The sequence below is a fragment of the Falco punctatus genome (assembly GCF_963210335.1).
Source record: "Falco punctatus genome assembly, chromosome: 1".
NCBI lineage: Eukaryota > Metazoa > Chordata > Aves > Falconiformes > Falconidae > Falco > Falco punctatus.
The window spans coordinates 83,469,269-83,493,295 of NC_137580.1; the positions used below are offsets into that span (position 1 = coordinate 83,469,269).

At 38.3% G+C, this 24,027-nt stretch overlaps 1 protein-coding gene across 3 annotated transcripts in view; it reads right to left on the bottom strand.

Moving 5' to 3' along the window:
* Positions 1-24,027, bottom strand: part of TMEM132D (transmembrane protein 132D) — a 261,285-nt gene that overhangs the window by 179,572 nt on the left and 57,686 nt on the right. The gene's annotated exons all lie outside the window — the stretch shown is intronic.

The following is a 24,027-nucleotide window of genomic DNA, read 5'->3' on the forward strand; positions in this document are numbered from 1 at the left end:
TACTCTAGAATCTCACTGTTATCAAGATTTTGTCCTGACTGTCTTTCACAGAAATATACTCCAGAATGACACACCCAGGATGAAAGTTCACATTTGCAAGTATGTGTCACTAATTCAGCTTCTTGTGGGTCAGATCACAGAAGAACATAGATTAGATGGAACTCCTACACCTAAAAAGTTTATTCAGTTTTATACCAACCCTCAAGTTTGGTAATGCATTCCTCGTAGTTTTTCAGAAAGTATCCAAATCCCGTTTCTCTAAACCTAGAAAACTACTATTTTTGTGTATTCTTGTCTGCTCAGATATCTGCAATCCTAGTACTCACTTTTATCCCTAAGGAGCTCTCCATCCCATCCCCATTCCATGCTCGTAATTTCTTGTCTCTCTTTTCTAGTCTTTTCCTTTTAGTACTCAACCAATTAAAAATATGATATTTACTTATAATCAAGGAATCTCTCAGTTCATTATTTTTTCCTGGCTTCCTTAGAAATCCCTTCAGAAAATTTGGCTGTTGCCATTGACATGAACTGGAGCTGCTTCAAAACTCTGCTAGCGTGCAATAAGAAAGCAGCCCTTTGCAAAATAAGCGCTAAGACTGAAAGAACAGAAAAGGTTTTTTTTACTCACGAGCACTGAATTATAAAGGTGACATTGCTATTGCTAGAAATATGGCCATTGATTTCACTGGCTACTAAGGACAGCTCAGGTTCATTGTATATAAACTTATTCTAAGACACTGGTGAAACGGCAATATATTGCAAAGCTATATTGTATCATATGGCTTTGCTCAGCAAGATGTGTTTGGAAATCTAAGGGTGTAATATACATATTTGGTTCTATTCTGAATAATAAATTATTTATTGTGTCTCTTTCTCATTTCAAGATTCCTAGACAAGTAGTTAAAAATATGTGGAATTATTTATTCAAGGCTGTGAACACTTGCAGCACCCATAATACATCTCAAAATAAGGCATGTTGCTTCCAGAATGTACTTCATTTTCATCAGTAGTTTTGAGACATATATTAAACTTCTGAACAATTTAATAAATCTTCTCAAAAACAGATACGTGTAATTGATCTTATAAATTTCCCATGGAAACAGGAGGCACCATTCATTTTTTAAATGCTGAGAGGTACCACATCTACCAGTTTTCCTAAGGTACTAAAGCTTCCTAAAATTTACTTATTTAAATAAAAATTTTGCACCTTGATTTGCTTTTGCCTAACTACACTTCCACCCTCCGGTCACCTATTAAACACACAATTCAATCCCTGTCATGTCTGCAGACCCCTTTTCAAAAAAACATTTCTGGCACCTCTGTACCTTCAGAGCTACAGGATTTTTTTAAGGCCTTTGTATTCAATAAAAATGTTCACAGGCTGTCTCCAGTTAGCGCTCCAGAGAAAAGGACCTGTTCTGACTCTATTGTCCAATATTTCTTGCATTGTTACCAGATCATTAAAGATAGGACTTCACCATGCAGTTACTAATTACTGCTTATAAAAGATAAGTACAATTTTTGACAATGCAAGGTAGTTCATAATTTAACCTAAGATAAAAAGAAGGGGGCTCTTAGTATACACGAAGGAATGTAGAAGAGATGGCACTACATACATTGTGAATAAGCATATTATTATTCTAAAATTATTGACACTTCACTATATTAATCTTTCCCATTATAAAACTGTTTTTAAATTCACCACCACCAGAGAAATGCTAGTTTTGAGTTCTGCAAACAGACTATTTATTAATATCAGAATATAAATAACATCTATGTAAGACTAATTTTAATTCTGTCACATATTAGAATTTTAGGGGGATTCCAAGGATATCTGATATGTAGTTTCCTTGTGTTACTGCAATGTATTTGATCAGCTTTGAGCCCCACTTAGTCTGATTTGTTATTGAGGTTTGTACTGCAGCAGCCCCCAGACTGTAATTATGAATGAGTGCCATCGTTGGTAACATTTTCCAAGTCGACTGTTAAATAGTAGACTACATGTTCATACATTTTTCATATTGATTTTTGAGATCTTTGAGATATTGAAAATTAAACCATGTCTATACAGTTCTTCACTGAATGGGGTCCTACAAACCTTGGCTCTAGGACAGCCAGAGTAATCAGGCATATAGCTATGCAGTCTTTTGTTGGCAATGTTCAAAATGAGAAAGCATCTCTACAAATAATCACTCCCAGCTATGCAGTCTCCACCCAGAGAAGTACTTTTCCATAACACAACTTCAGGAGCTTCTAAACACCACGGGAACACAGCACTATTAGCAATCAACAGGGTCTAGGCTACAAAGTCACTTAGGTGCTATAAAGCTCTCTGAAAGCATTAACCATGAGTTAAAAGGAAAAAATCCCAAAGCCATAATCTAAATAAAACACATTCAGGTGCAAACCCACGCATATCCCTTTCTGAGTCTAGCTGCAGTCTACCCTAACGACTATCATTTGCAAAGCATATGTTAAGTGACTGGAACAGAATGACATCTCATTTTCCACATTGGTGCAACACCATTTGTCTCTTCCAGAGATTAAGATTTGAGACAATAAATTCTTTTGGCTCAATAACTTCAGTTATCAACTTCAAAAAAATACATAGCAATTCTGACACATATCTGAAATTAAGTCCATTTTATTTGGATTAGAATATCTATATACACATTAACTGTCTTCTCTCACTGTTTATATCTGTTTTTTTCACTTCAAGGCAGTTTTCCACTGTGAACCACAAAGACTTAGTGGTAGCTTACTGAGTTTTGTACAGCAGCTGGCCAGGTTTTAATTCCTCCAATCAGGTGATAACATATTCTTCAAAGATTAAATTGTCGTATCACAGGAGCATTGTACCCAGCCTCTGTTTTTATGCTGGCTAAGCCAAAGAGAAGTCCAACATCTGAACAGCTTGCTTCTGTCTCCTCCTGTAAAATACTGATTGCCAACAGGAGGGAAAAAGAGACTGTATACTATAAAGTATATGAAACAATTTTCTGTAAATCTCAAACATTTAAACTATAATCATTGTGAAGGAAAAGCAATGCATCTCTTAAGGATTTCAAAGGCTGCATCCTATACTCTGTCACTGGACAAATCTGAATCTAAATGGCTGTTTTCTTAATACCCACAGGATATGAATGGCCCAGCTGAGTTTACCACAGTAATAAAGAACAGACTTTCAAACTGAGTGTGCACTGATATATACAGCAGAGTGAAAAATAAGCATGCTAAAGTTGCTACATAATTCTGTCAAACATATGGTTAAGTTATGATTTTATTTAGAAAACAGACTGCAAGAGTGAAGTGATGACAGATGAGGGTATACTGGTCAGTCATACATAAGCAAGTATCCTAATAGGAACTGTGCTTGTTACTGATCATATGCTGCTACACAGAATTAGTGAGATCTCATCACTTAAAAAAATACAGCTTCTTTAATACACATTGCAGCTCATTTTCAAGTTTAGGTTGCTCAGTTGAAAAATCCATGAGCATTACTGCACCTAACTTTCAAGGGAGTGATGGGGGATTTATATTTATGTACTCAATTAGACATCCTAGTTCCTTGTAAAAGGGTAGAATGGCTTTCCCAGCACCTAGTGCTCTCCATAGAGGTGACTAAACTAGACAAAAGGAAACACTGAAGGCAATCTGAAATCCCTTTTCTGACCAGATTGCTCTATGACATTTAGACAGGCATCACTAGCTATGTCATCATCAAGAGACCGGGAAGCACTTTTCAAGCTCCTACTTCTGGGTGCTCCACCTGCACTTGAATTTCTTCTGTGACAAGACCTAGGTACATACTAGCTCACTCCTGTGACTGCTTCTGTGAAGAAGGAAAACCAGGTGTGTGATTGGGAAGGAAAACACAGCATGCTCCAGCCGGGATCCGAAACACTCAGTGAGGCACACCTGCTGTTGAGACTACATACAGTTTATGCTAGCAGGCCTTTAGATACAATGACCCAGCTGCACAGGAGAGGTGTCTGCATAACCCCCTGGTTCATGCACTCCTTTTACTGGGCAACTGCTCCAGCTGCTAGGGTATTTCCCGGCAGTGAGTGGGAAAAGTACCACCACCACTGCCGGTGGCTCTGAATACATGGCTGGTGCCTGCTGAACTTTGTGCTGAAACCACCTTCATCAAAGCACTATTTCTTCTGTTCAGAGCATATCATCTACCCAAATCCTTTCTTACACTGCAAATCCTGTACCGGGCAAAAAATAACCCATGAGTGCTTGCTTCAGCAATTCATGTCTCTTAAAAATGATCAGAAATACTGTGACCACAGAACACAAAACATTTATGGTTTGTAGTTCCTCCTGCCATTTTATATTGGTCCTAGAAGTTACTGACACACACACACACAAAAAAAAAAAAAAAAAAAAGCTCGATTCCCTAGTGTTTTTTTTTCCACCTCCACATCAAAGTGGTTAAAGTTTAGAGCATATGCAAGAGCTGCATGTCAGGTGGCAAAGTAACTATGTTTTTAAACTCCAGGCATCTATGAACTTCCTAGTAGCTATGAAGTTAAGAAAGAGCATTTTGAATTAGCTAAATCTTTGTGCTCAAGTATTTCTGAGACACGGGCAACTCCTCTGTTCATGCTTGTACTTGCCATAACGCAGCCCATTCCCAAAAAGCAGAGAAAAACCAAATAATGCTACGGAAGCTGAATTATTCACACATGACTTTATGATGAGACATAAAATTTATGCTATTGGAGTACATAAGCTGTCTGTGAAGGCATACAGCAATTCGTGAAGGTAACTTTTTAAGAGCAAAAAGACACTGGTAGAAATGAATCCCTGGCACAACCATCCTGCATAGCAAAGAGATGACGACATGAAACCAGCTCCTCAGCCCTTCTCCAGCAGCAGTTACTGCACAACCATCATTAAGTGCCTGCCAAAGCCATTAACTGCTGAGGCTGACACATCTGCCCTGCCTGTACAATGCTCCATGGGATTTTCATTCCTTTCCAAAGTTCAAACTGAAGTGATGTCTCTAAGTTTTCTTTTGTATTTTCAGAGATAGGAACAAATTTCACACCTCTTAGAATGTCACTCACCTCCAGGTAGAACACTGCAGTCCCCAGAAATGCCTGCAAAAGCAAATTAAAACCTCTTTTCCTAAAACCCTCATGGATGCAACCTCAAGGTGAGGAAACCTGACTTGGAAGTAATAGCATTGCAGTTTTAGCACCAACTCACTTGTCATTAAGACCTTAGGCACCTAAAGATGCAAACATCTCAAGGGGAAATTATTTACAAATCCTCTGTAGTAAATTATCCATTAAACTGGTTTGGACTATCATGCACAGCCCTAATTATGCTAAATTATACAACCAGGCAAGGACAGCTGGCAAAAGAAAATACTGCAGTATGAAGACTGCTTGGGGAATATGCCAACAACTTGTCCAACTGGAAGAGCAGCTATAGCCCAGTGCTGCAAATATGTGAAATGTCAGCACTGTAGCAGCAAGGCATCCCTCAAATACAAGACTCATTTTGACAGCACTGCAATCAACACTGGTCTTTCAGCAGTCAGAGATGTCAAATGTGCTCAAGTTTCAGCCAGATCTGTGAGTTTCTCTTGCCAGTGGAAGACCTAATGCTTTTCAGTTGGTGGGGATCCCCCAACCCCCAACTGCTGTGCAGGAGCTCCATCCTTCTTGTTCCAGCTTGCTGTGGGGCCGGGCTTCATGCTAACACATGCAACATCCATACTTAGCACAAGGAGAAAAAAAAAAAAAAAGAAAAAAAAAAAAAAAACAACAAACCCAGAGTTATGAAATTCTGAATGGGAATGCACCCAGCCCTACCCAGTGTAAGATCAGCTCAGACCTGGCCCCAAACCTGCGCTAAGACTCACGCATCCCCCAGGCACAGAGCTGCTTTTGGAAAAAGTCTTCACTTGGAGAGCATCTCTGAGCCCCACTGTCTGAACATGCTCATAACTCTATCCCTGCTCTTGGGACCACAACCCTAGGAGAAAGCAGTTTATTATTAAAACTCACTTTGGAAGAATACATGCAGCTGAAAACAGCAGCTCATCGGTTCACATCTGAGCTCTGCTGAAATATTTCAGCCCATGGAAGAAAACCAAAACGTCAAAAAATGGCAGCACTATAGTGGCACTCTTAATGAAAACATATACAGTGATATATAACATATACTGTTTTATTTATTCCCAGCTCCAACTGAAGCAATAGTTAATTGTTCTAAATGGCTTTAACTCCAGCACTCTTGGCTAGTACAGTCAGGGAACCTGATGGCTCACTTCTTGTCTCTTAACTTTTTTGTCTAACTGTTCTCAAATTTGACACTAATGAACTTTTCTGATTTATTTTTGTTTTACATGTTGCTTCTTTTGTGTACAAGATCAGGGGCTTGTGAGGGTCAGAAACAGATGGTTGCATCCTTTCTGTATCAACCAGAAAGCAATGTCTGCTCTTTCAACATTTTTGCCTATGTGGCACATATAGTATTAAAAGCCTGCCATTGTTGCTACGCATTGGACCACAGGTGGATCAAATGCAGAATTTTGGTTATTAACATGTTCATGTATTCAAAGCAGCATATTCCAATTGTTATTTGCAGGGTATTGAAAATGGCAGAACACGTTGCATTTCTTTGTTTGGTTCCACTGTAAGAGCAAGAGAAGCTACACAAAAATCTGTCACTGGCCCACACTAAGATGTCTCAGTGTGTGGTACATACCTATTACTGAAAACAATTACATTAGAGAGCAGACAAACAACTGATAATTGCTAGGCTTTACATGCCCATTAGGTTAAATATTCTTGAAAGTATATTCATCTAACATCACATTTGCATTCTGATGGCAGATGAGAGAAACTGGATATTAAATCTATCGGTTCCCTTAGACAGCAAACAGAGCAAAAGAGTCTATTAAACCACAAAAGGAAAAAAAAAATCTAGCTATTCCCCATGTTTTGTCTGACCTATCTTCAAAACCTGCTAGTGTGTTCAATACAAGAAAGAGGGAGTCTGTAAGGCATACTAGTATCGTGTAAAAGGAAAATAATAATTTCTCCTGTTGACTTGACACTGGGCAATTTAGTCTCACATTTATTTCTTGCTTCAGCTCACCTGTCTGCAAAATGGAGTCAAGACATTTTTGTAAAAGACTATGAAACCTAAAGACCCTTATAAATGCCAAAGTCCTTTTAATCTATTATTATTAATTTGGGGGGGCTTAGCATTTGTTTTAGTTTTAAGCAAGACAAGGCATGTGATAATTGCATACTATTCACGTCTAGCTTTTCCAAAGCTTCCTAACATATTTACTAGTGTATACGTTAGGATCCTGCAAAAAAGCATCTTTTAGTTTCACTAACAAGGGCCTAAAAGTCTCTTATCAGCACCTCTATGAATAAATTACAGTGCTCTATACACACACAGGTGTTTTTTTCAAGTTACATCCATCAGGAGACATCTCTGACATGGTTTCAATGTTACTGGTACCTGACTTTCATATGGTATAGTAGTCACCTATGGAAACAAATACCCCATCAGTAATGAACTTGTGATATGAATTAATTACCAAATTCTCTACCACTTCATGGAGATGTCAATCACCCACAGACTGTGACAGTGCCAATGAAAGGGCATGCTTTACATTTAAGCTGTTTATTTCAAGCTTGAGCAAAATGCCTCACCAGAGCAGATAGCTTTTGTTTTAGCTGAGCTGTCTTTCCAGGCTCCAGCAAAATCAGTTTAGCTTCTAGAAACAGCCAGATCTACTACAATATGAAGATGGTAAGTTTACCATAATTGTAAAAAATTTTGCAAGTACTGTCTTAAGAAACAAATGTATAGTCAATCTCACAGTGCCTCTCGGGGGAGGGGGGGGGGGAAGGCATATTGCACCCGACAAGGTTCTGTCTGTTACTGCAACAAGACCATTGTGATATATACCAAGTGCCATGTCTTAACAATCTTTTCCTCAGACAACTGTAGGGAAACCAACCAACCAACCAACCACTGTGTGTATTCAGGAGCATTTATTCCAAACAAACACTGCTGACACTAAGTGCCTGGCTGTTCTGAAAACACAGGAAAATACCTGAATGCAACCAGAGAGGGCACAAAACATCAAGGAGAATTATCTCCATGTTCAAATGCACAAATTCAAGTTCAAAGGCTACAGTGTCTACCAGGCACTGATCTGATAAAATGCTTACAGCTTTGAGAAGCCACTGGAAGCATCTTTCACTGCATTTAGATGTAGTTTTGGAAGACATTCTAGAGGGATTCTAGACACTTCTTATGGATAAATAGCTGTAGAAAATTCAGTCTGTTTGAAATGGCCAGTACTCCTACACTCATAACAACAAGCAAGCACCAGCTATCTATACTTCAACACACACATCCCCCCAGATCTTAAGGTTACACAGCTGAAACATGTGCAGGGTCATCTACTCTACAATGTTGGACATGGACAAGTACTGGGTGCCAGTGCTGTTAGTTGCAGGCCCTGGAAATCATGTTCTTTTCACGTTCTCAGGATTTATACCAAGATAACCTGGCTCTGTTGTAACAAGTACTGACATGCACCACAAAGTTTTCTTTTGGAGATGCCTGTAAGTCTATTATTCTTTCTTGCAGTTGCATAACAGGCCAATACTATAACTGGAATAAACTGCCATAGTTTCATTGACTATATAGCAATAGGCACCATACTAAATTTCAAAAAACTTTTTGTTTTGTTTTCATCTTTCAGAGAGCCTGGCTCAGAGACCACAAAGCTCAATTCAGCCTTCCTATACTTCCAGTTCTCCATCTTTGAATAAGGATGGTAACATTGACTGTTCTATACAGGTGCATCTGCATCTCTAAATACAAATACTGTATTTGAACTTGTTATAGTTATTGTTGAACTAGGCTGAATTACAGCAGGTATTATGTTTTGGGGCTTTTTTTTTTCCATCAACTGAATAAATAATAATACACAGTAAAAAAACACACTGAGTACATTGTAAGTAGAATGCAGTGAAGGACGATGAGATCAGCTGTAAGTAGGCTGCTGTCCTAAGTGAACTTTCCATTTGATTATTATTTATCAATGAAGCAGCATTTAGTCCCGTATTCAAACTGCCTGAGAATATTCAGTACAAAAGCTTTGGTAACTCACTCCTCTTGAAATTATTCTGAGCCAGTAGAGCCATAATTACACTGTCATAATGAAGAAGAAAAAAAACACCCTTCTAACAACTAAATTCTTGTAAATTGCATTATGAAAGTGGTAATTCCCTCTGAAGTAGGCATTATCATGTCTTACTGCCCACATCAGTTCATTATGGTGCTTCTGCTATCCCAGTGGAGCCTTCGCTTAGTAATGAATGTTTTGGGATGATATTGCCAACTTGGGACTTATTACTTAATTGAATATAGAAACATTTAGGCCATTAGCATACATTTAGAAGTGTCTTATTTCACAGATGTTAATTTATCTTGGGGAATGCCCTTCTTTCTTCCCTCCTCCTTTTCCTCTTTCAGTTCTTTCCCTGCAGCCAACTAACTTACTCATTTAGGTCCTAGTCCCTCCATTTGCAAGCCTGTGGTGAACAGCTTGCCATTTTAAAATATTCCTGAACTGACATTTTGAGTCTATTTACCAAACAAACAACACTTTTTATCTTCCTTCACAGCTGAAAAGTATCAACAAGTCTAGGTGATTAAGAAAGTCTAAACCTGTTCATCTAAACAATGAGATTCTTCAGGTATTCCAAATTGTTTTATCCACCTAATTATTACAAGATTTCAAAGCCATGCATAAAGCATTTCTCCTGAGATATCTGGCTTAGAAAATTTTAACTCAAAGCTAATATAGTCCCTCTATCAGAAGGGTCAAGAAACTAAAATAATACAATGAAGGAAATTCCTCCTATTTCCTCATTATTAATATATATTGGAAAGATGACAGTGAATTCATTAAACTTGCCAACATGTACAGGATCCTGTGTGTCCTAAATTAAAGTTCCAGTCATGACAGATGTGTGAAATCATATGGTTCAGTTTCTTTATCAGGTATCAGCAAAGTTTGAACATCTGTATGGTCTCAAATGAGTTTCAAGGAAGCCCTGCTCTCCATTTGACACACTGGGCATCAAAACTGTTGAGGGTCTCCAAAAGCCTAAGAGATTGCAGATCACTAGAGCAAGATGTGTTCAATACAGTGATTTCCTAGACACATTTCCAGCAGCACAAGCTATGCAACTGTGTCATCTGTTTAAGAGCTCAGAGCATACAAAACTCTCTGACCATTCCTTAGGCAGCAAGAAGTAAAATACTGAATGCTTCAGTAAAACAGAAAGTTGTTCATGCACCTGGTTCCCTATCAGGCCTGTATCTGTATAATGTCTTAAAAAAATAAAAAGGGAATACGATGCCAGTATTCAAAAGCATGGAGTAATTTAAATTCTTGCACCCTAATATTTTGTGCACCCTGATTCATCCCTGTGCCATTTCCAAATCAGACAACCTGATTAGGGAGTACATGTAGATACTTGCACAGGTCATCTCAGTTTTCTTCCATGAATTTCTAAGTGTGCAACAAAACCAGTACATTCATGTTGGCTTGTGCTATTATATGCTTTCCCAAACAAAGTTATTCTCCTGAAACTACCGGCTTTCTAGTGAATTCAGGCCACTGCTATACCATGTAAGGAGCAGGTTCATCACCCAGTTTTGAATTCGGCTGATGACTCTGAGACATAGCAAATTACTGCTGGGTTCCCAAAACATTATGCTACTGCAAACCTTCTACAACTCCTGTGAACAGCAATTCTTTGAAATGAATCTGTTTCTGAAAAATATCAGAAATTGCACTGGTTACAGTCTTTTCAGACTGTCACGGGAAAAAGCCTTCCCCTGTAACGCACCCACTGACTGTGGTCTGGAGGTTGATCATCCTGTCTTTGTTTCTTCCTTCTCCCTCCTCTCCAGCTCACCTTGGTCCTCAGAATATCACCCTTGTAGTGCTGAATGTGGCACTTCTCTGCATGCTTGAATGCTTGGAGAAAAGGGCTTTCTGCTTCTCCAGCATCTGTGTTAGAGCTGGAAATGATGCTGGAGTGGAGTCAGTATTATGACAAGGAGGTATTTTAGTCAGAGGGAGCCAGGATATAAGAAAGAGGCAAATACAATAGCTGCTTCTGCCGAAACTGTTACAAGTGTATAGTCTTCCTTCCAGCAGCTCATGTTTATTCTCTTCATCGTAGATCCTTTCTCTCTTAGCAATGCACACACATATAGCTCATCTCCCTCCTCCTTCCATTTAAGCTGTAGAAGGCCTACTTAAACACCTCTCTGAACTACAGCGGTAATGTTGAAAATTTACTTTCCCCTCCTGGGTTTGAATTTGTCCACAAACAATTGCTTTAGCTGGTGGTGACTGACATTTTTCTTTCAGGTTTTACAGATTGCTCCAACCTACAGACTGGCAAAGAAATTACTGTCTCTGCAAAATCTAGATCACAGGCACATTTTAGAAAGGGTATTTTAACAGATTTTTTTTTTCATTATTTTACATTGATAAATCAAAGTCAATTAGCATTTCGAGTTGCAGAAAAAAAAGCCTTCATAGATGCAAGTTCAAAAACTAAAGGCAAGCAATCCTATCCCTTAAATAAAATAATAAACAAAGCAAGCAAGCAAGGAAAACCCATCAGGTGACTTAAAGCCACTTTCAGTATCTGTTAGCTTGAGTAATGAATACTTAACATAGGCAATTTCTCAAAACGACAATCCTTAAACTCAAACACTTCAGAGCTTTCAGGTATTAGATCCGAAGCTTCGTAGAGATACTTTTTGTTGACAAGCCTTTACAAAGCATGCTGCACCAAAGTTCACAGGACACAGCTGAGAAAGTAATGGGGAGACCATAACTAAAAATAGAAAGTAATGGGGAGACCACAGCTAAAAATAAGTAGGAAAATGAAGTTTCCCTACACTGCTTCGACAAAGACATGTTTTCTCCTTACATCAGATAAAAGCATAACCACATAGATAAATCACAGAGAACCACTGAAGTAGCTACACAGTATTTTGGGAGCCAGATCCTCTGACTTATATGCAACAGAAGATGGAATTTGCACAGGCTGAGGTTTTCTGCCCAATACAGCCTGTACGGTACCAAATCCACTGCATTGTCTTTGTTAGATGATGGGAATAATTGCCCCTTTGTTTTTGAGGAACATGAGAGTTTGTAGAAGTTTTTACTCATCAAAGAACATTTTTAAAAAAACAACTAGTGCAAACAAAATTATACTCAAGATTTGGACACAGGCTCCAAATATGTCAACTTCTATCAAAATACTAAAATCAAACTCAATATTGACAATAACGCTGTACTCAGTGCTATTAAATATATATACACGTGTATATCGCTAACTGTATGTTTCAGTAATAAAGCTTCTCAAGTTTAACAGCGGAGTATATGCTGCACTAAGTGTTCAATAATATTATCAATTTGGGCAATGATACTAGTTACCTTGTCACAGGCTGTACAGTTTTTAATAACTTAAAGGCAATACCTCCTGTGTTGACAACCACTGTTTACTGTCATACTTTTAAATTAACTGTTACAGATTTAGATCAGATTATATCAACTATAACACACTTCAGATCAATTATTTTGTGCAATGGAGCATCTACTGTAGGCTATTACTATTGATATTCTTTGTGATAGAGTCAAATAAATCTGCCATCATAGACAGTAGCTCTACTCGCCTCCATTCTCATAGGATTTCCCTGCCATGGGAAGTGGGTCTTGATGCAGCAGCCCAGAAAAAAAAGTATGGGAAACACGTAGCAGAGCAATAGGCTGGGAAAGGCGATTGAAATGTAAATAGGAACGAGGGGCACAAAGCAAGTACAAAGCAACTACACTGTAAGAGATGCTGTCAATTAGTCAGACTGGATTCACTGTAGGCTTCAGGATATGATGCTGTGAAGCAAAATACTGTTTAGGACTGTAAACATGACAACAGGATGGGCTCCATGCAGGACTAGGAGGCAGAAATTCTTGCCAGTGCATGAACCAACTTAAAGAGAAAGTTGTGCTCAGGTTGGCAGCACTCTCCTGCACAGAACGGTGTTCTGGCTACGCTAGCAGTAAGAATGAGATAAGGGCTTCAGAGGATCCAGTAGAGCCACATGGCAAGAAAGAAAGGTAGAGGGCATTTTCCTACAAAAAAATAGCTTTTTATTAAGTAAGGCTTTGCTGAATGTGGAAAAGCAGAAACAAGCTGGTGACAAGTCCAGGGTTTAGCAATTTTCAGCTAAAGATGTCAGATTTTCAGACGCCAAAACACTGATGAGGGGTGGGGGGTTGGGATAGGGCAGATCTACATTTTCTGCCTTTTTTTTTTTTTAATGAAAATTGAATTTTTGTTCTGCTGTTGAATTTTTCATCAGGAAAATAATATCTGATTAAGTCTTCCCAGAAGACCTAGGAACTATTCACATTATTACAAAGGGAAATAAAACAACTCTATGGATGGGAAAGGCAGTTGCCTCAGTTGTAACGTTTGACAAAGCTTGAAAACACAAAGGAACAATAGTAGCAATGATAAAACTGTATAAATAAGCTCTGGGAGAAAGCACAGATATCATTGGTCTGAAAATAGTTAACATCAAGAACTGATGAAGGCATCCTTCCCAGCAGTGGTTGTGGCAGGAATAGTAGAACAGGAAGACATCTTAGTGATACTGCTTGCCTTACAACTGGCAACACAGCCACAAGGAAAAGGGAGAGAAAACTGATCTGAAAAGTGACTGATGCTGTGGAAACAGGAGGAGAAGGAAGAGGAAGCAGTCCCCAAGGGAGCAGAGCAGGCACATTGAAATGAAACATCTCTACTTGAGATCTGCCAGCACAAGATTGTCCCCAGCTCCCTAAGACCCTGGGGGTGAACACCAGCAGAGGAAACAGTGCTTTGGGACTGCACTGCTATACCAGCTTAAAACTCCACATCGATCTGGTTGAAGAAGAGCTTGTTGGCAGAGGATCTCTGGGCAGCATGCAGGATGTTTGGAGAGGTGAGCATCCCAAATCCAACACAGCTAACGGGAAAGAACTACAGAGGATATGTTATGCAAATAATCCTAGTTTCAAATTGTAATCACTTCTGTTTGATTTTTGCCACTGTTCCTTGCAGAGCAAGGCTGAGGATCCACTCACGTACTGTATTTTAACAATGAGCCAAAAGAGATGGGTGGACTTTATGATTTTTGCAGACATGACAGATCTATTATTTGCCAAGTTGATATCCATGAATAGATGGAATTTGATGTAATGAGTAATGAGACAATTTATTAAAATATACCATGGTGTTACATAGGTTTAACAAGGATGTGTCAGATCTGTTTCTTTAAGAGAAGTAGTACATTTAAAAAATTTAAAAGGGCTCAGATTTTCCATTAGAAATGGAAGACTACTGTTACATTTCTTTGTGATAAAAAATATCCTTTTGAGATTGCCTAATGCATTTCATATGAGTGTGCTCATTCTAGATTAACTGGTACCTTGAAAAAATGTGAATGCAACATCGTAAAAAGACAAAATAATTCAGTAATTTGAAACTAAAGAAGTTACTTCCCCTCCAATGCCCTTTATTCCTCAATCCACTTTACTTTTATTTTTTAAAGTACATTGAAAATAGAAGAAAACCTTACCTGGATGGAATTTCATTTTTTGCTTGAATATTAGGGGAAGAGAAAGGAAGCTCACTGACCCAAACAAAGTTTTACAAGAATGTTCTATACAGAACATTTGGCCACCAAGATTAAGATGAAAAGAGAGCAACAGTCAGATAGTTTTATGTAAAGATATACATAACTGTGCATCAACAAGAATACAGGAAGAGCATATCCGACTGTAAGAGACTGTGTCAGTGAGAACCACCATTTCCACGGCAGACATTTGTCTCAACATTGCTATGGCAGGAAACTCCCACCATTGCCACAGCAGAGGTATATCTCAACATTGCTAAGGTAGGAAACCCACTGACTGACACCATGAAGCAACAGAGGGAACTAATCCTGAGAAACTTAACCAAACTCTTGTGCATGCACCTGGGCCTGGGGTCAAGAGGATTGAGGGGCCTGGAGACCCTCAAGGACCACCTGACGGCATTGGGCATGCACACCACTGCCAGGTGGAAATGTAGTTAAGCAGAACAGCTCATGACAAGCCTATAAAAGAACGGAACCAACGAACATCAGACCGAACGTTCCCCCACCAGACTTGGAAATGAATCAGACTTTCGGAATACCACAGCTCCAGGGTGGTAGCTATTGCTGTGAACTCTTTCATTCTTTCCTTCTTTTCTCTCTTTATCTCTTGCTTTCTCCTTTGCATTTGCAAACCTGCTGTCAGGCAAATAAAGTTCCTTGGCTCTTGCTTCTATTTTGAGTCTTAATTCTGTTCCCGAGAATATAAGAAGAACCTCGCTCCAGTTTTGGACCTGCATGCGACACAGACCCAACATCCAGTTCCTAAACTTGTCGGTAATAACTAGGAAAGTACAATAAACTGGAATGGACATGTTCATCACAACAACCAGACCTGGAAGAGGGGGTTCTTGACAGACAGTTGAAAGGCTGGTAAAATACTTCTATAACTTTTTGCCACTGTGTGACTCCATGTACTGGCTGGGGCACATCAGAGCTAGAAAGAAAACTTTCATTGGGTTTTGCACAGGCCTTGCTTTAGTAACAGACATCCAAAAGCAGACATGAACGGAGCATTGTGACAGCCTCTGAACTTTCTCAGGGAGCATGTTTCCCTGTCCCAGAACAACAGCATGAAACTATTTTAACTCTTAATGAAATGGGAGGCAAATGGGCACTGACCCATTGCGAGGGCTGTCCCTGGCCTCAAGCTCAGAGGAAGCATTGGTGTTAGATCTGTAACACCCCGTTCCTAATAAAACAACAAGAAATCCTTGCACAGATCAAACAGCATTAGGGGGAGTGTGTGCACAGCAAAACAGTCTGTGTGTTATCTCAAAACACAATGTTTGATGCTTCTTTATCTGTGTTAACACACCTTAGAAGTCACACTGCTCCCAGTATAATGCCTTCACCCAAACCCTTCTTCCTGTTGGCTTCACTTTATCAGACAGTTGGGGATTTAAGTACATCACAGTGACATCTCCCACTATTAAGTGAAAGTGTGATGGATGACAGGAGCAGCACCTGCAAACAAGGCAGCTCACACCTTGTCAGCGCCAATCATATTTACCATCTGTCTTCCATTTATCTAACACAGATCTGACAGCCTTCTTTTATATTGTTTCATTTCTTACCACAAAGGTGTCTCTAATGTTTTCTCCATTGAGAACTGACAAGTTCTACGGGAAGGAAATAAAACTCAAAGACATTGATTCCAGAAATGCAGTATCTCAAATCTCCCCACTTGTAAAAAAACCCAACAACACCACAAAAACCACACACACACATAAAAAAAAAAAAAAAAAAAAAAATCAACAAACCAAAACCCAAACAAAACAAAGCCAGATGGGGAAAATTGTATTTGCTTGACTACCTTACAAACAGGCTGTGAAAGTTAATTCATAGTTGTACAGCACACCAAACACGACAAGAAGAAAAAAATTTACCAGCCAGTAGCATAGGTGTGATTTCACCGTAGCACTACTTTAGAAAGGCCATCACTGCACAAGCTTATATTAGAATATAACATTTATTACGATGAAACAATAAAGATACAAGACTGTCATCTTAGGTGCCGGTACGTAACACCCACTTTCTTCAACGTGTCACTTATCTATTTTATGCCACTGAATACAATCTGTCCGAATACAAATGCCACTGAGGTGTCAGCCCATGGGATCACCAAGAGACTTACTTGGTTAAAGGCCACCTTTACAAAAAGGGCAAACCAAGCTACAAGGCCTGGAAAACTTGAAGATACTGTAAACTTGCTGTTTAAAATCTCAAGGTAGTGTTAAATAGTGTCAGGCATCGTTACCTTTCCTAAACAGTCACTTTGCTTCTAGTCCACGTAAAAAAAGGCTCAGAATGCTTTATCTTTTATCCTCTTTCCACCCCAAAAAGGATTAGACACATTCTAAGTTTTCAGATTTCCTTAGTACCAAAAGCTGTCTTTTGGTCATTCTTTACATTTTGCAAAATACATTTTAACAAACTTTGTCTAGGGAAAGAGGCAAGAAGAGGGAAGAAAGATCACATCTCCTGAAGTTACCTTAAATGCACTTTTTTATGCCTTCTAAAAATCAGAGTCATATTCAGCCACCAATATAAGATACATGGATTCTAGAAGTTGTTAAAATCAGATATAGACTTCCTGATCTGCTACTGTCATATGGCCAAAAGAAACTTCCTTTTGCCTATGGTAACATGGTAACATCTCTGGAGATACGTCCTTTGCAAGGACAAAGAACTCAGGGAAAATGTTAAATTCATTTTTACATTAAGACTGAGCAGTGGAACAGCTGAAATTTAGAGGCTGTAATTAAAGAGAATCAGAGGTTGTGGTTTTGTTGTTTTTTGGGGGTTGTGTGGTGGTGTGTTTTTTTTAATTCCTCCTCTCTCCTTAGTTTTAAATTGGCAAAGTAGTCCACAAAAACAGCTTGAAGAGGAAGGGAGGTTAAAAGAATAAAATAAGTAGTCAGTTATGCGTGTTGTGGAGATTTTAGGAGCTGTTTAAAACGGAATGTGGAAGGGGATGTTTAAGTGACAGAACAAACCAAAGCTATAGACAGAGGAAGTGAAAAATGCAGATCAGGATTCTTTTCAATCTGGCAGAAGAGGTACGAATTCAGGGTTTGGATACCATGAAATAGCCACATAATCTAAGGTCTAGAGGAAAGCCCATCTCATTACAGATTTTTGTGTTGCTGGTAACCTTCCTGATCACCACTTATTGTCTGATTGTTTCTACTACTAAAATATGATTTATTTCAGCACTAGGAATAAAATTTGATTTAGCTCATCACTAGAAGAGCACACAAGCAATTTAATACAATGTCAGTCTTGTTCAGATTTTCTTGCTGTATAAAATGAGTGCTAATGATCTTGACTCTGCTACCCTCATGTATTCATGCAGCCTTTTTCATGTTTGCTGCACTATTATTGATTTATTTTTAAATAAAACGAGTAAAAGAAGTTCACGTAATCTAAACTCTAGGGGCCTTTTAGGAAAAAAAAAATCCCAATTATCAATGAGCATGTCTTATTCACTAACACAACTTCACACTAGTCACTGTATTCCCACAATTATCATCAGAAAGAAGATATTAAAATACCACAGACAAATCAAAAAATCCTCTCAATTGTTAATAAAAATGGTACCTATGTATCTCTGACCCATAAATTTAATTTACAAATGCAGAAATATCATAAATACAGTTTATGTAATATCTCACCTTTCTCACAATATCTGTTTTACAAGTTTCCAGTATAACCTTCTCTAATTTCCTAAGAATAATGGTATTTTACTTTTTACTTCTTTCCTCCAGAAATCTGGTGATAGAGTTTGACAGTGAAACCCAAAACTATTAGGTTAGGATAACGTAGAACAATTTAACAGTATAAAAATCAGGACACTTCTTGATGCTAGTGAAGCTCAACCAGATTTCTTCAAAATGAAAAGACATACAAGAGTAGCAACACAAACTACACTGTAGCTTAAAAAAAAAACCAAAACAAAACAAAACCAGAATGCACTTTAATTAAATAGGAGCAGCATTAGATCCTGCATACTTCCCCATGTACCACCGGGATGCTGTCCTATCGAACACTGGTATGCTATGGCAGACTGTCAGTTTCTGCCAAAGTCCACATCACAATGTGAGAAGAGATAGATGCAACATAAAAAGCACATTTCCCAATGTTCTGGTAAACTCTGGTACCCTGGACTACACTTCTGAGAGAAGAAATGAAAAGAATGTTTTTCTACATTTTTCAGGAAGTGGAAAAAAAATAAATCTGATTTGGAAAATCAAAGAATCTATAATCATCGGTTGCTGTCAGAACTTTGTTCTTATGGGTTAATAACTGTATATAATTTAGCACAGAAGATTAACTACAAGTTGAATAGCTGTTTAAAAAAAGAGTTACAAATTTTTTTCACTCATGAATGCATTTATGCCTGACATTATGTACTTCAAGGCAGTTACATCTCTACCATGTTGATACCCCTCCAGATTTAGGAAAACAAATTTAAAAGGTTGCAAGCAGGAGGTATCAATATAATCAACTTTAAAGCAAAACATGCTAATAAAGAAGAACTGTATGTACACTGTAGAATCAAAAAACTCATGTTGCTACATTTGAAATACTATGGGATCCCTATGTATATTAATTGTAATGTATGTAACAGCACAGTGTTAATAATCAGCAGTAATTTGGGACTGCAGCAAACAAGAACTGCAATTGCATAACGCTAGGAACTCTGAAGCATTCATTACTGAAAGCATTTAGAAGGACTGACATGAAATAATACTTTATATGTTTTCCATTCTCAGCAAAAAACTGAAAAGAAATCTTTATCTGAAATGTCAGTTTCCAGTATACATATCTTTACATTTGGAGAAAAACAGTAAAACAAACTAGATTAGAATATTTTCCAAAAACTTCAGGGATCCTTCAACACCTTTTGATGGGAAGGATAGTCTTCAGCCTTCTCTGGTCACCAACATGTGAAAAGACGACAAAACAGTCTGGGACTGCATAGGCTGTCCGTCCAGGGCTGGTCAGTGTCAAGGGACTCTCAGGTTTTCCTTTGATCCAGAGGCACGGCCGTGGGCTCTACAGCAGCTTTCTTCGGGCTAGGATATACCACACTATTTGTGCCTCTGCACACAACCCTCCCATGTGGCCAGTTACAAAGAATTCAATGAATAATTAATTTAAATTAAAAGCAGAGAAGATGATATGATAAAAGCACAGGACACTCAATCACTTATTTTATAAAGACATTCAGTACTGCTTCACTGGGAAGATACAGTTGCTCATTGCTTGTGTACACCATGTCACCTTCAAATAACTGTTGATACTAGCAGTGATAAAATGGCTTCAGAGAACTTAAGTGACAAGACCAAGACCAAAGAAGAAGCAAGCCTGTGAATTAAGCTGAGAAATCAGTCAGCTTCTTAAGGCTCCATGTTCCAGTCCAATCTTACAACCTGATGCTTACAGCAGTATTCCATATTTATCCATCATATACACTTTATCTCCTTCCTTCCCTCTAACTCTCACACCCATACAGAGTCAAGACAAGTATTTTTAATTTCTTTAGTTCATTAAAAACCAAAACCTAGACCTAGACCTTATAGTCCAATTCTTTCACAAAATTAAAAAGTCAGTTTAATGTTCACTACTGTAAATCTTCCACTGCACAGAACAGCAGTATGAGAAAAAAAGAACAAAAGGTACCTTTCCCTATATATTTTATTATTTAGCAGTTTCTAGAAGGTTCCCCTCAGAGACAATTTCCTATTAGAAAGGGGATAGAGTTTACTCTAAACATAATTGTTTTGAAACAAAAAGTATTCAGTAGTGATGAGTCATTTTTGACTTTCAGTTGTTTTTCAAGGCTGTTTCTTCTTTTTTGACCTGTATATCCTACATTTTCCATCTGTTCAAGCCATGATTTCCAGTCCACTGGAGCAAAAGCAATGGTAAAAGAATTTTGCCAGCAGCCCTTGGCCTCACTTTATGACTACAGTTCCAAATCTGGCTGCCACTCAAGGTAGAACTTTTAAAAATAAGGCACTGTTTCAAATTAAAATTAATAAAATTTTCTCAGAAAAAGAGTTATATTGGGGGGGCAGGGAAGGGGCCCTTTATCAGAGAGGAGATGAGAGTGAGAAGAGACCAGATAGATGCAGCACACAGTGGCTTTATTGGTATCTGCAATACAGGAGCAGAAACCACAAAGACCAATAGCCATTAATGTGCACAACAATCACCAGCACACCCCTCTTTGTCCCAAGGAGCAGTACTGCTACTGCAATCAGAGGACACAGCATGGAGGTAGTCACTATTCACCACACTGCCAGGTCAGAGAAGGGGAAACGAGAAGGAGGCAGATTAACTGATTCTCTTAAAGTCACCCTGGAAGCTTACAGATTATTGGGTACCAAACTGGTGTCTGCAAGAAAAAAATCTGATGTCTTCATTATATGACAATGTCTGGCAGTGCTAACCATGTTAGCCTCTTATTAACTAGATGCAGCAGATACCCATAGAATTCATTTATGTACTTCACAAACGAAGGACCTAGAAAAGTTTTTCCTTACACTCTTTGGGATTCCCTTCCAAACCTTGGAACCCCCAAGTTGGAAGCAGCTGGGAGTTTGTTAGAACGAAGTCCCGCTTCTCAAGAGGCCTGTGAAAAATCAGTCTGGTGAATCATGTCATCTTGAAACACATTACTTTCTCTACAGCCCTTAGCTCTAAGGCCTGCTATGTGGTCGGATTAATGTGCAATCCTGGATTTGCCCTGCCTAGTTTGTATTGCATAACAGGCATAGGTTTTCTCATATAGAAATACAAAAACTGGCCACCAGTTGGTGAAACAGGAAAAAGGGATCATCTGGAAAATACAGAAGGACCTTCTCTGTCTAACAGCTCAGGCCAGAGACTGCTCTTCCTCTCCCCAAACTGCAGGTTTTTTTTCCTTAGACTCAACATTTGTGTTTCAGTGGGCAAGGTCTGTTATCCTTTCCTATGTATTATGATCAATCATTTTCTTGATTATTTATACAAAGGGTCATTTCAGCTCCTTTTTGCTTCATCTCAACTCACAGGATGGAGGATATGTCTGCCTATGCCCTGATACTCACATGTTCTAACAGGATGAAGTTTCTTTCTGTCTACCCTGACCCAATGTCTGTGCCTCTACAAACCAAGATAATTTAAAGTTTTAGGGACTTGAAACTCAATCAGGTCACAAAAAAATTCTCCGATGGCTTTTACACAATGCCAGCTGAAGAGTCTGTTGAGAAATCAGAACAGGCAGCATACCACACATGCAGTCTTTTGCTTAGGTGACCCTGTCAAAAGAGAACCTATATGGTGTAAACATAGAACTGTAAAATGGTTTGGGTTGGAACAGACCTTTAAAGATCATATAGTTATGGATAATGGATATACTAGACTGACATGCAATTCTGAAACAGGGCCTTATTTCAGTCAAACTCTACCTCAGTATCTAAAGCACTGAAGAGTTTACTCCCAAAGAGAGGGCCACGAAAGAGGTGTTAGCATCTTGTTTAACACTGGGATTATAGAAGAGGCCAACATAAAGAATTTAAGCCAAAGTATTTAATCAAGCTGAATTTTTTGCTCTTACATGGTAGTTGCTTTTTCCCTTACAGCAGAATATACATATGATTTAGCAACCAATGAAAACTGAATTAGCTATGCACGTGTCATGGAGGGATTAATGCAGAACAGAAATACTACAGTTCTGACCAAGAAAACAACCAAACAAAAGCTTAGACATGTAGTTTGATCAAAGACAGACAGCCAATAATGCTTTAGAAGAACAGTAGAACAGATACTATAACTACCCTGATATTGTAGCAGATTATAGTCTTGAAGCCAGTTACTGTTAGAAAAGTAGGTCGAGAGAAATCAAAACTCATGAAAGCGACATGATTAACAGCAAGCTGTTACAGAAGTTTGGTTTTAAAAGGTAACAGCAAATTGATGTTTTTGAAGAAGAAAACACCACATTTTTCATTTTGAACTGATATTTGCTATCTATATTTAGTTTTTTTGGTGGTTTATGATACCTTAGATCTCAAAATAAAGAGCTAAATATAGACACATCATTTCTTTTTGTTCCAGAAAATTAAATTTAGAAGCATTTATTTAAAAGTCCAGGTGTCCAGTTTTCATCCTAATTTAAACAAAGCAAGATTTTTGAAAATTTTACAAACCTACATATAATTATCATGATTATAACTAGCTCTATTTTAAACTGATCACAGCTCACAGAAATATATATGCTTTGATGTCAGATTTCTACAACCCTGCATTCACAAATTAAAAACAATGAATTATTTTTACCTTAATTCTCTCTTAGATAGAAAAGGTTTTTAATGTTTATTTTTAAACCAATTTTCATATGTAGTAGAAGTTTCCATGCATGTCTGAAGTAATATCTCTTTAAATTCATAAAGACAGGCATCCCTGAATGCTTACTATGAGGAACTCTGTCATCTTGAAATTAGTCACTCAGGAAATGACTTAAATGTTAGGCAGATTGACTCAGAAAATGAAAACCTGATATGATAAGGAGTGTACATAGCCTACTGATGTTTGCCCTCTACCAGATGAAGAAGAAATAACTGTCCTTGAGACAGCATCTAAGTGCTGTGGTAATTCATTTTATAAATTACACACTTGCAATGGAAAAAAGGCAGGGGGTGGCAGTGGGGGGGCAGGAATAAATAAATCATGAGAATTACTAGTTCGAGCCCTTACTACTTAGGTCAGTGGAGTCAAATCTGACTTACTCCTTACTCCACTATGCGGTATACATATAAGTTCAACAATGTAGCATTTACAGCTTTGTGCCACTTTAATAATTGAGCCCTGAAATATATCTTGGGGACGTTTTTGGAGTCTGAGGTGCATAACCACCAGAGAAAGGAAAGTGTATTTTGTCTCAAGTCAGAGTAGGATACAATTTCTTACCTGAAGGTACCAAGCATCTCTAGTGCTCAGCAACAGCTGTTAGATATGGTGCACCTGTGACATTTGTAACAGCAGGGAGTTCACCGCTCCCTGCTATCATGCACCTCCTCTTTTGGCAGTAAGTTTTGTGAGCCTTTGTAGGCTTTGGCACCAATGGCCATTTCTAGGACAAACACTGAGGACAGGTTAGTCAATCTCAGAAGCGAGATTACAACAGTTACCTCCAGTTCTAAAAAAGATTACATGAGTCATTGGTAAGGGATAAAAATGAAATCAGCTCTACACACAACAATT